This window comes from Malurus melanocephalus, unplaced genomic scaffold (assembly GCF_030028575.1).
Source record: "Malurus melanocephalus ecotype Western Australia unplaced genomic scaffold, MMel_1.1 scaffold_94, whole genome shotgun sequence".
Lineage (NCBI taxonomy): Eukaryota > Metazoa > Chordata > Aves > Passeriformes > Maluridae > Malurus > Malurus melanocephalus.
In genome coordinates this window covers 580414-596972 of record NW_026623326.1, presented here as the reverse complement: position 1 = coordinate 596972, position 16559 = coordinate 580414, and positions in this window count along the sequence as shown.

The following is a 16559-nucleotide window of genomic DNA, read 5'->3' as shown; positions in this document are numbered from 1 at the left end:
CATCAAAGACTTCTATAGTCTCCATTTTATTGATGAAAAAAACACAGCCCAAAATGCCAAGGGAAAGAAATCTGGTCTTTTTTCTCCGGGCATTTCCTTTTTCTCCTGATATTTCCTTGTTACTTCAGTTGCTTTTTGTTGTTTTTCTGTTTCTTCACCACTGAACTTGTCTGCCCTGCACYTGGACTGGACTGGGCAGACCCATCCTGCAGTCAATCACAGCRAGTCACTTAACTCAAAAGGTAAATGGTTAGGCCCACATTAGAGGTCAGGAATGAGTAAATACTGCCCTGAAAGGTTTTGTATTTGGGCACAGGTAAGTGCTTGTCTTACCAGGAAACTGCTTTAATTCATTGTTCTCAGCTGAATAAACTAAAGAACACAAGCAAGCCACGGACATGCTGAAGTGCAGGAATTCTCCAGCACATAAGAGAGTGGCCAGCACACAAAATCACAGTAACTAATTCAAGTGCTTACATATTGTCAGCTGAAAATAACTATATCATTACACTTTATTATTTAGAGGTCTTGAGTGCTCCAGTAAAACAACTAATTTAATCTGATCACTTCTCATGGGTAAAGCTCATGCTATGGACCAAGACAATGATGACAACCTTCACGACAAGAGAAGTATTTTATACCCTCCTCCCTAAAACACCTCTCAGGGCATAGATGTAAGTCCTTTGTCCAACACACAAATTACAGGCTAGTGCTGGTCATTCCATGAAATGAGATGAGAAAATCATCCTCAGCCAAATCAGGTCTCCTGATTGCAGGAATGGATTTACCAGCTTTGTCCCTGCAGCCAAATGCACATTTTGAGATCATCCAGCCTGAGCAGAATGAGTGGCTGCACTCTCCCATGACACCAGTTCAGTCAGGCTCTTCCCAGATGACAATCTGGGTTTATTTCAGGGGTCAGCACCTGAGCTTGGACTGCAAACACTGCCCAGGGCAGCTTTTACACACAGTCTCCTTTGGCAGAGGAAACTTACTTCCTTTAACTGAACAGAGGGAATAAACTCCCATTAAGGCCAGCAGATTTCATAGTCCTTAATATATGTGATWGGCTGAACAGAGTAGGGAACAGCCAGCCAGGGGTATTTGCCTCTGGATCTTTTGCTAGCAATGCCAGACACTAGCTGATATACCCCAAAGCYCCAGGTTTACGTCCAGTCCCTAGTGGAGCAATGGGATTGGGTAACCAGTGAGGATCAGGCAGTAGAGGACTCTGTTGAGCCTCAACAGTTGTTTCTACACTGTTTCTACACTGTTGACCCATCACAGGCTTCTGTAACACAAATCTCCCTTGTCAGTCACACCAAACCTCCAGGGAGGAGAGGCAGCCTGGTGGTGAATTACTGTCCAGCTTTTCCTCTCCCTATGGGTGCCTGCACACCTGCAGGAATGAGGGATGGACACACTTAACCTTCCCAGAACTAGGCAGCAAAATTGTGATCTTTCCAATGTGGATGAGTCACTTCCAACTGGGTTATTAAGTTATTACATTGTATTATTATATTAACGTCATTGCCATTTTCAGGAGGAGATAAACCTAATTTTAATCTGCTCTTAATTGAAAGCTTATCAAGAGACTGGCTCCATCCCTACACAGTCAGACAGCTTTTTTTTTTTTTTCTGCTTCCCTTCCCCCCCCTCCATACACTGCACTCTGTGCTGATGAAAAGAAACATCTCTATTCATTAGAGAAAAATCAGCTCTGAGTCGATCAGGCCCGTTAACCTACAGCCTGGGCTGTTATCACAGAGCAGACCTTTCCTCACAATAAAAAAACTGTTGGGGGCTGCAGTTTGGCAGCCTGTTGCAGGGGATTTGCTGCTCATTTTTATGTTGAGGTACTTGATAGTTTCCATTAGAGGACGTGAGAATATTAAAGATATTTGAGCAGCTCTAGAAGAAAGTTAAGTATATAATGCAAGTGACTGTGCAGATTTTAATTACAGATTCCCCCAAAAATCTATAGAAACTCTGATTAAACTCCTAATTACTTTTAAAGAAGTGAATAAGCRGTCAATAAGATGAACAGCAGCCTCTCCTGTCTTTTTCTTTCTTCTTCTGAGGAAGCTCTACAGTGATAGCAACTGCAGATGTATTATCACAGGCAAGTTAACAGAAGACCAAGAGGGGAACATTTCTCTAAAGACTCCTTCGAAAGAACTTTTTGCGACATCTTCAATACCAAGGCTGGCCCTGAAATCAATCAGGTCACGGTGATTTACACCAGCAAAGGATGTGCCCTTGCCTCCAGCTGTGACTTCATGTCACAGGATTACATTAGCTTTTCCAGCAGAGCTCTGCCTCCCCACACAAGCAGTGCTGGCCTTCAGGGAGCTGTGGTGRGGTTTCACATCTTGTCCGGGTTAGGGAGGTGAGGCTCATGGTGATGCAGGYCTTGTCCCCAGGGCTGGGGCTTCACTAACAGCTTTCCCAAACGTGTCACATAACCATGCCRAGCAACTTCCCTGATCCCCTCTGTGTCAGGCCGTGGAGCTGGCAGCACATCTCCCCTGAGAGGAGCAGTCCAAGGTCACGACTCAGTCACAACCACTATCTCCACAGMTGAAGATGTGATGCCTCTGTGCTAAGCAGAGCACCAGCTCCTGGCAAATAGAAACGCCTTTTTCCAAGGGCACTTCCTATTGGGTGGAGAGACATTTCTCAGTCCCAGATCTGTGGGACATGTTTCAGCCCCTCCACTCAGGCCCAGCCCTGCAAAATGGAGGTACCTGATATCCACACTCATTCTGAAAAACAAAGAATTCCCAGCAAGACATTTTGTTGCCTCCTCAGAACTTGCTCAGATCTCCTGGACTTGCAAAGAAACTTTTTTTCTTCTGAACTTAGCTGAGACCCACAGTAAACTRCAACCCATGTTCCTCACCCCCATGGGCATCATTCCTCTCTTTTATGGCAGTTTCTGGATCTCAATTAGCCAGAGCTTTGCTACAGCTATGCCAGAGCAGGAAAAGCCCTGCTCACTCTCTCTGGTCACAACAGGGCWAAAAACAGTAAAAAAGAAATATCTCCCCTAAAGTAATTCAAATTCTGAAGGTGGGACTCACTCTGAGATGGTGTACAGCAGCAAGACATGCTGCKCAAGCAGTGACTGTCCCCAAGGCACAGCCATGCTTCATCTTCCTGTCTTCTCTCCAAGCCATTATTGTTTATTTTGCTGCCTCAAATGCCCRTAACTTAACCCTGCAAATAACTTTCATTTCCCCATCACAGGAAGGAGAACAAAGTGCTTCTAGGGAAACAGCATCTGTGCCTTCGTGTAAAGAATCTCACTCTCTATCTGTATCATCACATTCTGCCTCTCATATGATTTTTTTACATTTTCCCCACAGACAAAACTCACAGTTACCCAAACCCCCTCTTATACCACTACCAGATATTTTCCAGCTAATGGACAGGTCTGTGTAGCAACCCCTTGGTTTCTGAGGGGCAGCAACCACTCATCTCTCCATCCCTTCCCATAGTGCTAATGCATTTTAAATTCCATGATAGTGGCTGGAATTGTCCTCACTGTATCTGACTGCCCAGGTCCCACATGTTTATCTTTCACAAGCCTTTCAGACAAGTCCCCAGATATGGAGAGGATGCAGATTCCCTCCAGTAGAACTGTTGGTTCAAGATGACTAAAGCTATACTGTGCACTGCGTACAGAACCTGGGAGAGATGGGCTCAGGCTTGGAAATGGAAGGAGGGAAGGAGCTGCAACCAAAGCTGGGCAAAAAGGCATATGTGGCTTCCAGTGACAGTGTGAGAATTTACAGTATAATAAAGATATATACAGCCATTTTGAACAAGCTATTTCTAACATAAAATGACTCTGTATATTGATTGCCCCAGGAATTTGTACAGAACATCATTTCCAGACATATAACTGAGCATATTATTTACTCTCTATAAAAGCTGGATGAATGGCCAGGCTCCAGGAGGGTGTGAGGCAACAGCAGTTGTTCATTGACAGATGAATGGAAGGAGGTTTGAGTGTGACAGAGAACATCAGGATAYTGGGAACTACACCAACAGCTTTCATAAGTCACTGCAACAGGTGTATATTTTGTTCCTGAAAAAGGTGAGGCCCCTTCAAGSCCTTCTTGAGAAGGCAGGAGCCCAACACACAGGAGAAATATGAGTTCTCCTCCGGAGCAGCACTGAGAAATGAGAAGACTGAGGCTTGCAAGCCCAGAGAGCACAAGGGTCTCAACCAGAGCATGCTCTTGTACAGCAGCATACAAACAATCATTTGAGGCCCCAGCCATGGATCTCCACCTATATTTCACATCGGTGACTTACAGTCAGGGAGAGATGACYGCCATAGCTCAGCCTCTACCTTGCTTCCCACAAGCCCAAGGCCAGACTGGTCTGAGACAGGTCTACCTTAGTACTGAGAGTTACTGGCTCATTTCCAGCTGGATGGACGTGTGGAGAATGGCATTCTATGGAGTTCAGAGARTAGACATTTCCAGATCCCTGTTCCTCATCCCAAGAGACCCCTAGGTATACTGGTGTTCAAAGGCAAATGGTGTTGCAGGCTTCCTTCTCTCACAAGCAGACCATAAACTGCAAAGCATTTCCCAGCAAATGTGATAGATACATCAGCTGGGAATTTCCTTCCAAATCAAACACAAAAATAGAGAGGATGAAAATGAGAGGAGGTATACAGAAATATCTTTTGGCCTGCCAGCAGATAAGCAAGAAGTAGGACTATCCCAGAGACAGAGAATTCTGCAAAATCTAGCAGCCCTACTGCATTTGTGTTTAGCATATTGACAGTTTTGCCCCAACTCCTAAAACAGGTGAACATACAGCACAGTCTTGAACTTTCTCCTCGCAATCTCCTTGCCTTTCATAATCCATCACAACATTATGCGTAGGCAGTACCAAGTCCAGACATCTCCTAGGAAGGGTCTGCATCATTTCCACTATTGTGAAGTGTCCAGACTGTTATAGCAATTACATGCAGAGRCCCAAAGGACTGCCCAGAGAGGTGATGGGTCTCATGATTTCAGCTCATCAGCAAGTTGCTCTAATAATGAAAATAAACTCWCATAGGTGTTAGGCTATGAAAGGGTTGTAAAATTGGGTTTACATTCTTCAGCACGAAACCATGCCATCACAGCAGAACAGGGGACCGAGAAGGCTGAATATTCTTGTACTCCTGCTGCCACCTAAAGGAAATGCCTCAAAAATGTTCTGAAATATTCTGGAATAAACGTGTTCTGAAATATTCTGAAATCATGCAGGCTAGTGTGGGCTTTTACCCGAAGAAAAGTCAATTTGGGAAAGGATTATTACAAGCAGGATATTTTTGTCTCCAGGAGWCAGTTCCAGTGTACTGGCAGATTTTCAACAACTATGACAACAAGTGGATGGGGTCAGGGAGCTTCTGCTGTCYATGACTCCAGCTGTGAACATCCCGATGGCCATGGTCTAAGACCACAGATGAGAGAATGTCCRTATACGGGAGCAAAAGTTCCCATTACATGGGCTGACCTAAACAGAAAACCAAACCAGCTTTAGGATCATAAAATCTTCAAATCATTTAGGGCTAAACAAAAAATACCACCAGATCTTGTTCAATTGATCCTTCTGAAATAATTTTCTTAAAGGCACCTAATTCCTCTGAGTTGTTCCCATTATTCAGGGACACACCAAGTCCTYTGTTTCTTTTGAAGAGACAGTGACCAGATCAGGCCAGCTTTAGAAATCTGGCACTATGTCCTCTTTGGGCCAGGTGTTCCTGATGTTGGCTGTCTATGTAACTCACTTGGATTAATCCATTCCTTTTGGATTTGTTTGCCAGAAGTGGGTATGCTCCAGTGGTCCTGGTGGTAGCTCGGCAAAGAGGAGATTTCTAAAAGAAAATGTTACCATATTGTGCACAGAATAGCAACAACTTTGTTCAAGCTTCTATGCTGACTAAATGCCCAACACCAGAAATTCTGTATAGTCAGCACTAGTGAGCCCAGGGAAATATTGAATTGCCTCGTAAAYTGGAAACCAAGTGGAAGTATTACTTTAATGCTCAAAAAGTATAATTTGCTGCTGCAGATCAACGAATAGCCTTTTTAAATAGAGGGAACATTACTACATGAGTTATGAAACTGGCTTTACAACTTTACAATGGAGTTCACATTTTAATGACCTTCTGCTTAAGGGGTATGAGAATGTAGCCTCTTTAGTTTTCCCCATGTATGAGTATGAGGACACATATTAAAAACGTGCATCCAGCATTCAGAGCACTCTAGTAAAAAAATTTCATTGTCATGTATTAGAGAGCAGGAGCATTCCTCATGAATGGACTGGAACCTCCCACTTGGGACACTGGAAAAACCTCTCCAATCCAGAATGATTAAGTAGATGCTTCCAGATATCTCCATATGAAATGATATGTTTATCAAGATCAGGCAGCAGTGCACAAGCTTCAGTGCACAGTACACTCTGATGAATCATTCCATGACATGAATATCTAGCAAACTTATTACCTTTCCTACATATTTACTTTTTGGGATGAGTGRACACTGTTGTCTTTATTTCACAGTGAGTTAAGCTGAAATGCATATGCATTAAGCAATTTGCCCCAAACTATCATATTGCGATGTGTCATTTGATGAAAGCTGCTGTTTCCTGGTATTATTCAGGAAGCCATTTGACTCCCAGCCTGTGACTAATGTCTTGCCTGAGCAGTCTTGTCAGGAGATGTGACTTCTACATATGCTTTCCTTCTCCATGTGTTCCACAGAAACTGTATCTACCTAATTTGGCCTAATACTTTCCCCATTTATCCTCACTAGGGAAATTCGGTGTCTSTTGAAAGTGTAGGAAGAAATTATCTAGGGCATTAGGCATAGATGGATATGACCTTTTAATTAAATGTTCTCAAACTGCTGAGGAATTTGGAACAGAAGACAATATGGATTATTTTGAAAATGAGAATAAAAAAAAAAAAAACCTTCCAAAAGATAATTTCCTTGTAATGCCAGTTTTCACTTCCAGACTGCATCTCAGGTCCAGGATTTCTATGAATCCTCAAAACAAAGACAGCACAGAAATTAAGGTGTGCCCTGCTCCAAGGCATAGTGAAGCATTAACTCCACAGCCAGAAGTTCTCATGTCAAAATATGCTTGATATCAGAAGATGAAAGCTAACAGGGAAATCAGAATGATGGGATTTTATCTTACCATTTAATTCCTCAACTGCTCAAACTGGAAAGTACTATTTTTCCTTCAGCACTCAGGATTTTTTCTACAGAATAAAAGAATCTTTAAGCATAGAGGCAGTCAGGTAACTCCCATTAACTATCTCTGTGTGACCACAGGTGTGGGACACCCTCATGTACCTTCAACTAAATAAAAGTCACACCTGTAGTCTAAATGAGACTCACTCTCATTGAGATAGTTCCTATAGTCACTGGAGGGGAACCAGCTCTTCTGGCAGGCAATTTACCTGCTCATCTCCTATCCTTTTCTTGGGAAGAGAGGAGGTCTTCTCAGCCTGTCACTAGATGACTTGCAGGGAAGGGAAAGGACCTAGTATCCATTTCCATCAGTTATAAATTTCCTGAGTTCTCTCCAGCTTTAGTACAACACTGGAATACCCTCAGATTATTTTCTAATTTAGACATTTAAGTTTTGAAAAGCTTCCATGTAGAGAGACCAATGTGAATTTCCAAATGCCTTAGAGGACCCTGTCAAATCCATTCCTGTGTTTCCACTGACCTGGCATTGGACTTTCCTCAGATATGAGCCTAAAAATTAGAGGTAACAGCCCTCCCAGTACTATMAGAGGGGCATCTTTCTCATCTGCAAGCAGGAGACACCTGCAGGCCAAGCTCCACTGTGGTAAAAGCCAAACAGGTCTAATAAGAGTYAAAGTTAGTATTTGAAATATCAATAGACCACAGATAAGGAAAGAAACAGCAGGGCCTTTGCAGCATCAAGGGCAGAGAGTGTTGGGGGCAGAGAAATCCAGGCTCTGCCCCTGGGTGTTCTCTCACATGCACAGGTTCATAGGCAGCTCTGTAAAATTACTGTTTCACCTTTTGTGAGCTCAGTGCTAATTATAAGAGTCTAGACTAGGAGCAAAACCTAAGGCATTAGAGGCCAATGTGTTTAGGCCAGAAGGTAAAGAGGAGTACAAGCAATAAAGAGAATTGTATTAAAGATATGAACTACTTGCAAGGGGACTAGAAGACCTATAAAAACAAGGCAAAGTGAGTTAGAAGGATTATTAAGAAACCAGAAAGAGATATTGAGTACCAGACTTCCAGAGAGATTCCCAGGAAGTATAGTGCACTGTGGACAAGTCTGTGCCAGACAGAGAGTAAACAAAACGATTACTCCAGTAAAAATGTTAGCGGTGAACTGGAGTCAATGGGTAATGAAAYGGGGAAATTTATGAAGCGATTTTTTTCTTTCTGCCTCTTTGCAGTGAGGGAGGGCCCAATGCCATGACAAAAACAATATATCTGGGAGGGAGARAAATAAATAAGTGCAGATAGCCACAAAAGTGGTCCTGGAAAATAAAGGGCATTCACTATTGCCAGACACATGAAACACCCAGTTAAAAGAGAAAATGCACCTAACAGCCCTGTGGGAAATGGAGATAACACCTATAGAGCATCAGATCTAAGGAAGCCAATAGTGCTAGCAAAGGAACACAGTGTATTAGCACAGCACTGAGATACCCAAGCAGTACCAGGGGAACCAGCAGGCAAGCAGAACCCTGACTTYCTCAGGACTGTGAGTATTTTGCAGTTACTCTGTGAAGCCCCATTTCATCAGGCCCTGCAGAGCTTCAAGGTAGGGTTGATCTCTACACAGCAGAGACCCAGAGCAGAGAGGAATTTGGCAATCTGCTTGTAACATTACTTTGATGTAGCCTCAGACAAATAGGCAAAGTCTTATCCCCATATTTCATTATAATTTAAGTAAGAAAAGATTACATTCTTCAGATATGAGTGGAAGCCTTGCAGGACAGCCAGAAGGTTCACACCACAGACTTTAGCTGGGACTCTGAGGATCTGCCATTAGCTCTGCCCATGAGTCAGAGCAGACACTGGGGATCCACAGTACTTGGTTCTTTCTACTCATAGCAAGGAACAAGACTATGTGGAAGAGGAGAAATTGAGACAGAAAGTATTACAGAGGCTTCGCTTCTTCCTTCACAGAAGAAGTCCAGGGTACAAATGGCAATTCTTGTGAAACAGTAGTAACTCCAGTCAAGCCAGTACAATTACTAGAATTAAAAGGGAATCCAATCCATTTAACTAGATCTACCGACTTYCACATTAGCCCTCAAAAATCCCCATTTCAGATGGAAAGCAGATTTGCAAGGAAAACAGAAGTACACAAAGAAGCTATATTTCACCTCTTCCTTAAACTCCTGATGTGGGTGGTAAGCACAGGCATGGSGGAGTGATGATACTAAAACACCAGATTATTTGCAAACAAAACTCACCACCCCTGCTCTAACAAATGCTTCTGCATGGGGTGAATTCTGCAGAACAACACTGCCCTCATACAGTGCCCAGAAAGGAAGAAGTGCAAAAATTCTAAGGCCTGATCCTCACACACAACCCACACTTCATACCTTACCTCACATAATGGTTGTATTCCCACAGACACACACACAAGATTCTTCCTTAGAAACAAGGCGTACTTGGTTTTCAGATTAATTTAAAAATGTGAGTAGTCCCATGCTTACTAAAAGTAGGAGCTACACTTTCAGGTTTATGKGATCAGTTAGGGAATAAATGCTCAATGCTGTCATGCCTGTTTGGTAGCTGGCTCACTTCTCCTGACCCACAGTTAGCCCTTAATTAGTCCTTAACTAGTCATCAGTAACAGTGATTAATAAGGTGAATTGCCACTCAGGAGACCTAATTTCCTTCCTGCTTCTGCAGTTGTATCTATATGGATAGTAAATTATTTATGTTAAGGATGGTATGGAGTGCATCCACCTATTTTTAGGTTTTGTACCTTTTTCCATGGCAGTGCTGCTCAGGCTCAGTTCTCCAGGACAAATGAATATTTTAAATTACATTTCCCAAAAGTGTTAGCTCAAGGGACTGTATATGGCAAATTTACAACTCTTTCCATTTGTCTACAGAAAGATGAGGAGCATGACTGCTTGTAAATAACAGACTTGAGGATATAAATCATCTCTCTGCTTCCATCCCTCTGTCCCAGAGACTCCGAAGCCAAAAAACACAGTTCATTACCACTTAGTTGTTATTTGGCCCAGTTTCAAATGGCATAAATGTGCATCTTCATGTGACAAACAGGGATCAGTTCAGCCTTGTGCTGTGCATGACAGTAGAGGTCATGGTGGCTGAAAGAGAGCCTTCACAGGTTCTGCATGTGCCCAGAAAGATGAACACAAAAGGGGAAGAGATAGTCTGCCAAAATAAAGTTCTTGTCCTGCCTTTTCTTCTGAGCTCTGCAGAGCCAGGACCTTGTCCAAGGGGTAAGACGAAGCCATGGCACCAGACAGAGACCACTGGCAMCACAAGTCTGAGGGATCCAAAACAGCAAGACCCACATCCAGCAGTACCAYGGGGTCCCACTTGACCACAGACATGACCTTCCCCTCCATTCCTCCTTTCATAGTGACAGCTGTGCAACTTTTACCTCCTTCTCAAATGCACATTGATTTGTGTTGGGAAGAGGGCAGAGCAGACACCGCTCCAAGTGCAAAGCTGTGTCAGGCAGGCGCAGGTAACCAGCTGAGTGATGGGTGCTACAAGAATGCTYACAAGTAAATAATAAATCTGTCTGGGCTGTGCTGCACATTACACAGCAACTAATGCTTCCCTCTGCAGAGATGATGCTGAAGAACAATGTCTGGCTGCGTGCTCAGCGGCAACCTGCCCCTGAACACGGGATAGCTGTGCGGGACTCCACCACAGCACCCTGACTTTGGAGAATATTATAGTAGCTTCAAAGCTCTCAGAAATTAAGAGATCATTACTCACTGTCTCCTCAGAGCTGATGGAGTCCTTGCCCTATCTGTTCTCCATTTAACAAATGTCACTGTTTTACAACACACTCTGCTGAGGAACAGAGAATCTTTCAGTTCAAACAGAACTGYGACAGATTTAAACAGCCAGGAGCACTTCACGCTTGCTCGGGAGTAAAGCAGTTCTGCAGCCTCAGGTCAGGATAAGAAACCCCRAGAAAACGGCCCTGAGCAGAAGGGCTTTTTCTGGCAAACCCTGCGCTCCCTTACAGCCAGTTACAGGCTGCACAGCAGACCCAGCAGCAAGGCTGAGGCGTGTCCCACATCATGCAGAAATCCTGCAGCAGATTTAGGGCTCACATACTCCAGCTCCTGCTCGGCTGACCAGCACCATATGGGATGAGCTCTGGATAGGTACTGCAGTCAAGCCTCTGAGGTGGGAGGAGAGGCCAGCACGGAGCTGAGAGGGATCTTCCCATCTGGGCAGCACTGGCTCAACCACGCTGTAGTTTCTTCTTCCATGCAGTGGATGACTGAGTTGACATCAAATCATCCCTGCTTCTAGCAAATATGAATGTTTCCCCTATGCTAACCCAGGAGAGAATGTGAAAGCCTACAAATTTAGTCAACTGTAATCATGAATCCACATCCCAGTAACATTACAAAGGACAATTAATAATTGTACTCCTGTTAATACAGAAAATAATGTTTTATCATGGCTAAGTAATTTCTGTAAAATCTAAACTCAACAAGGATAAAATGGAAGAGAAAATCTACAGTMTCATAAAAACTTCCATTCCAGTGCACAATGGATTTAATACCATTATCTAAAGATAGTATGTGTTCCTATTCTTCTGAAATCATCCATTTCTCATCTATGGTTAATTACTTTATATGAGAGATGCTTAAAAATTATTTCCCCCATGTGGAAAACTTGGATGAAAATGAGAACATTCTGCTTTAGAATCAAAATCCTCAGTAGAAAATTTGGTTTTTTTTCTTTTTCCTCATCTGCTCAAAGCACTGTACTAAAAGTTTTGAGTTTTGTTTTTCTATAAACATCAGCATCTCAGGCTATTTTTTTTCAAAGAAAGCAAATGCCCTGTATGATTTGCTGTTTTCTGTTTCAAAACTAGAATTTTGTTGGCATTAGGTCTAACCACGTACTGCACTGGTCTCAGTGCTACCACAGCTGGTTAATATCCAAAAGAACTCAGAAATGCTGACAGACACTTTTGCTTTAATGYTGTGACACTGTGCCTTGCACCAATACCCTGGGTTGTGCCCACTGGAACGAGAGCTGTAGAGGGGAGATGAATTTGCAGAATCAGACTCAACGACAAGGGCACACAGTATTTTTGAACACAACTCCTTGTTCCTTCAGGATTGTGCCAGAGGCATTTTGGCAGTCCTCAGCACTGGTTTCTGGAGGCAGAGTGATTCTCTGCAACCACAGCAGGAATAGACTTTTTCACCTCTTACCCTAGAACCAAACAACCTTCCCCTTGGCCTTATCAGAGCCACCCATTTGCGAAATGGTTGTGCAAAACAGGCCCAAAAGGCAGGAGGAACTTGGATGCTATTCCAGCTTTAATGTAATAACATAGGCACTGCTCAGGAGTGATGTACTCTGTGCCCCTCAGTTCCTCCAAGATCCCAATTAATACAATTCCATTAACTTCAAAAGGTGTGCTAAGTAGTAATGCTCTGGGCCATTAATTCTGACAACGTCAGCATGCTCTTGCTGTGACATTTGCCTTAATTACTATTACAATCCACTACCTGACTGCAAGCTTCACAGGTAATAATTCACACCCAAGTCCCCTATAAACAGAACTCTGGATGTTCTCTGCTAAAAGCTGCRCATGGTAAAAAATGGCACAAGGGTACAGGATTTAAAATGTAAGAGAAAAAGAAAAGGGTTTAAAAAGTGTTGCCAGAGTTATTGTATGTCTTTGAGCCTCAGTAACAGACCCTAGAGGTCTGTTAGGCTCCAAAACTGACCATTTATGACGTTCTTCAGAGATCCACTAAAAGCAACAGACTCAAGAACGTGTCTCTGGATGGCTTTAATCTGTAGCAAAGTCTAGGCATCCTGTAAAATCTTYACATGGGTTAGACTAAATTCAAAGGGATTTGGTCCCTTGAAAATGAGAAGCAAGCTCCTCATCCACCCTGAAAACAGCCCCTGAACTACTCAGACTGCTGCCAGAAATCCATATGACATGTGTGAGTTTTGTTCCGCCTCAGTGGCAACAAGGTGGTCCCYGAGGAGACAACCCTTAGGGGGTATTTGCAATTTAGAATGGGGCAAGTACATATGCCATAGGAGGACATACACCTGAAAGAGGAAAAGCAGAAATTATGCCAACTTTCCCATCATTTCTGAGTTTCTGCTGTAATTTGAAGCAACTTCTTACAGAAGGAAAGTGATGCTAAATGGTACCCAAGAACACCACTGCAGTAAGAAATAGGTGAGAATGGCTGGCGCACAGGCAAACAAGCAGCCAAGGCCTGTCCAGCCACCAGGCACCCACATAAATGGTCTTCACCCTCATCTCCTTCAACAGCAGCACCCAGAACTCCCACCTTACTACCAAAATCATTTCCACAGGCCAAAGGATCAGGATACCTAACTTCACCTTAGGATTCCTTACATATATGAGCTTTGTTCACTTTCCCCTACAGCTTCTAAAACGTGMCAAGTACTAAGTACTGAAAACTGTCAGCAAAGCAAATGCCAGTCTAGGCAGCATTTTCTGGATGATCCAACTGCAAGAAATTTGGAGAGAAAGAGCTGATAATCTTGTAACATCCAAGCTCTTGAGGCAGATACAGTTTGKCCAGAAGTCTTTGAAAGTCAAGTTTCCCAGGACACCCAGGGTTGCTCTAGGGACAGATCTCCAGCAAGGCGTGCTGGCAAGGTATCAGCACAAAAGGACAATGATGCCAGTGAGTATGGGCCAAACACTTACGCAGAAAGATGTAGGCTGATGGAAGGACACTGGATATTGAGTAAAGATAAGAAATGTAAACAAAAGATGTCATCTCCTTCAGAGATGATCTGCTTGGGATTGACTCCAGAAAGTGACAGAGGTTGGGATGTGCAGTGTRTCTCCTGAATGCTCTCTCATCCTCCACCCAGACACCGCAGATGTTCCTGGTAACAATCCCTCTTGTAGCTAAATGAGATAACATGGATGGCTGAGAGATCCGAAAAATGTTGTTCCCAGATCACTAATTTCTTGTTTTTCCCGCTGACACTGYCAAGAAGAGAGACACTGCCAGTTAGAGTTTCTGAAGACAACACTACTTCAGAAAGAATTCAGATGAGACCAAACAAGTCATTTTCCCCCAGGACTACATTTCCATCACAGGGAGGAAAATGTAATCCAACTCTGCAGTCCTTTGACACTGAAGTCTGAGGATTCCAGTCTGATCTCTATTATACTCATGTAAATCAAGGCCTGCTTGTGCCACAAAGTCAGTGCCATTTCACCGCTGCAGCATTTGTAAGGCCCCAGACATCACCTTCCCTGATGTGCATTCTGAATGGAAGATACCTTGATTAAATTCACTGACTTTTTCTTTCCATGTGAGACTTGGCCAATTGCTAAAAGAAAGGAAGAAAAAGTCTTGATGTTAAACAGAAGGTCTGTGCTGGAGTAGGACCTGGAGCAGGTCTTCCCCAGACTGACTGAAGACTTCTGACTTCCCCAGAAAATTCACTGGATGAGAGGTTAAGAGAAAGGAGAAATTACATCAGACCCCATCTCCCACCTCCTTGCCACAGCACTTGGATGTCATATTACCTGTGGAGTTTCCTGCCTTCCCTGATAGTTATTACATGACCTGTGAATGACACAGAAGGAACACAACAATGCTTGTAATCTGGCCCATCAATCCTGCATTTCCCCAGCACATGAGCTCATCACTCATGGAGTGTTTGGACTGGGGCAGCAACAACATGCCTCAGACTGACACCCCCACCCACACCCCAGCATTCTTCCTCTTTCCCACCAAGACTCTAAGAGCCTCAGTGATTCTGGTCATTCTCCAGCTTTCTGCTAGAAACAGACTGAGAGAACAGACCAGAAAAATAAAATAAAATAAAAAAAAAAAAAACACTTGCTTGAACCTCACTGTTATGTTTTGATTAAGCATGATGGGTTTTGCAGCTACCAAGGGATCAGTCATAAACATCCATTCCCACTAATGCAGTCATGAGCAGTAGACCTGAAAAGCAATACAAGACAGAGACCATTAGCGGTGGAATGAAAAATAAGCAAAAGACATGGGTATAACCCAAATTATTGCACCAGTCCCACTGTGTCCGGTGCTAGAAAGAGCTCAGAGGTTCAAGCTACAGGATTTCCAAAGAGCTCCCTGACCCCTCACACTCTAGGAAGGCTGAGACTGTCTTCGCTGGCTTGACTTTCAGCGCAAWTTTTTTTTTTCTCAGGGGCTGGTCCAAATCTGTGGACTGTGCAGCCTGCAGGATCCAAAAATCTGTCAAAAACCACTCTATCTCTCCTTCCAAGTGCCAGGCCCATTTCCCAGTGGGGCAAGCCATTTAATGCCCCTCATGCTTAAAGAGATAAGGTTGTACAGTTTTGTTAAACTTCTCCTCCTACTATCTTCTGCTGGGAAGAGGAGAAAAGTGGAAGCACGTGAGGAGCTTTGGCTCACCTCATTTAATGTGGGACTGACAGGTACATCAGCATCACCAAYGGGTCAGATCTCTTATGGCTGATTAGAAAAATCTGCAGCAAATACCTATCCAAGATCAATAACAGCTCCTGGTCAAAACCACCCATAAGTCTCAGGAACCTCAGCCTTCTGATGAGGATGGCAAAGGCCCAACTATACAATTTTCCACATCTTTCTGGAAATGTCCTATCTGCTGAGAAGAGAGTCACTTAAAAGAAGTGCCACTTGTTCCAGATTCACATAGCCAGCTCTGGAAGATGTTAGCTCTCATATMAATTAGTCACTATTAAAGGGAGAACCAACACGGGAGGAAAAAAAAAAGGAGGAAATAATACGAGAGGTTTTTCTTGGTTCATGACTGGAACAGCTACTGCCATTTAAATTTTATTAGGAAAGATTAAAAGGAGCCTTGGAGTGAAGCTGCTGTGATGAAGTGGTCCCAGGGTCTCTATAACCATGATTGGCACCATACTGATGTGTCAGCCTGACAAAGTTATGATAGTTATTACACTGAGCCTAAAACAGATCCTTCTGCCTGAGGCAAAATAATAAAAAATGGGGAAGAAACCTTCAGAATACAGGAAAACTCAATCCACCTGGGCACAGAGACAGACATTTGCCTCAGCTTTATGGGTTTTTTGGAAGTGACAAGAAGCAGACAATCAATACTGCCAAATCTGTACAGGGATGATTCTTCTCATATATATTTTTGTATTCTGACCTGTAAGTGAGGTTTGGTGTAAGGCTGGTCCACACCTGCCTTCCCTATGTAGGCTGAGGCCCTAGGCCACAGGAGAGAGCAGGATGAAGAGCCTCTCATCAGTTCATGACAGCGCCTGCCTTGCTCATCCAGGCTGTT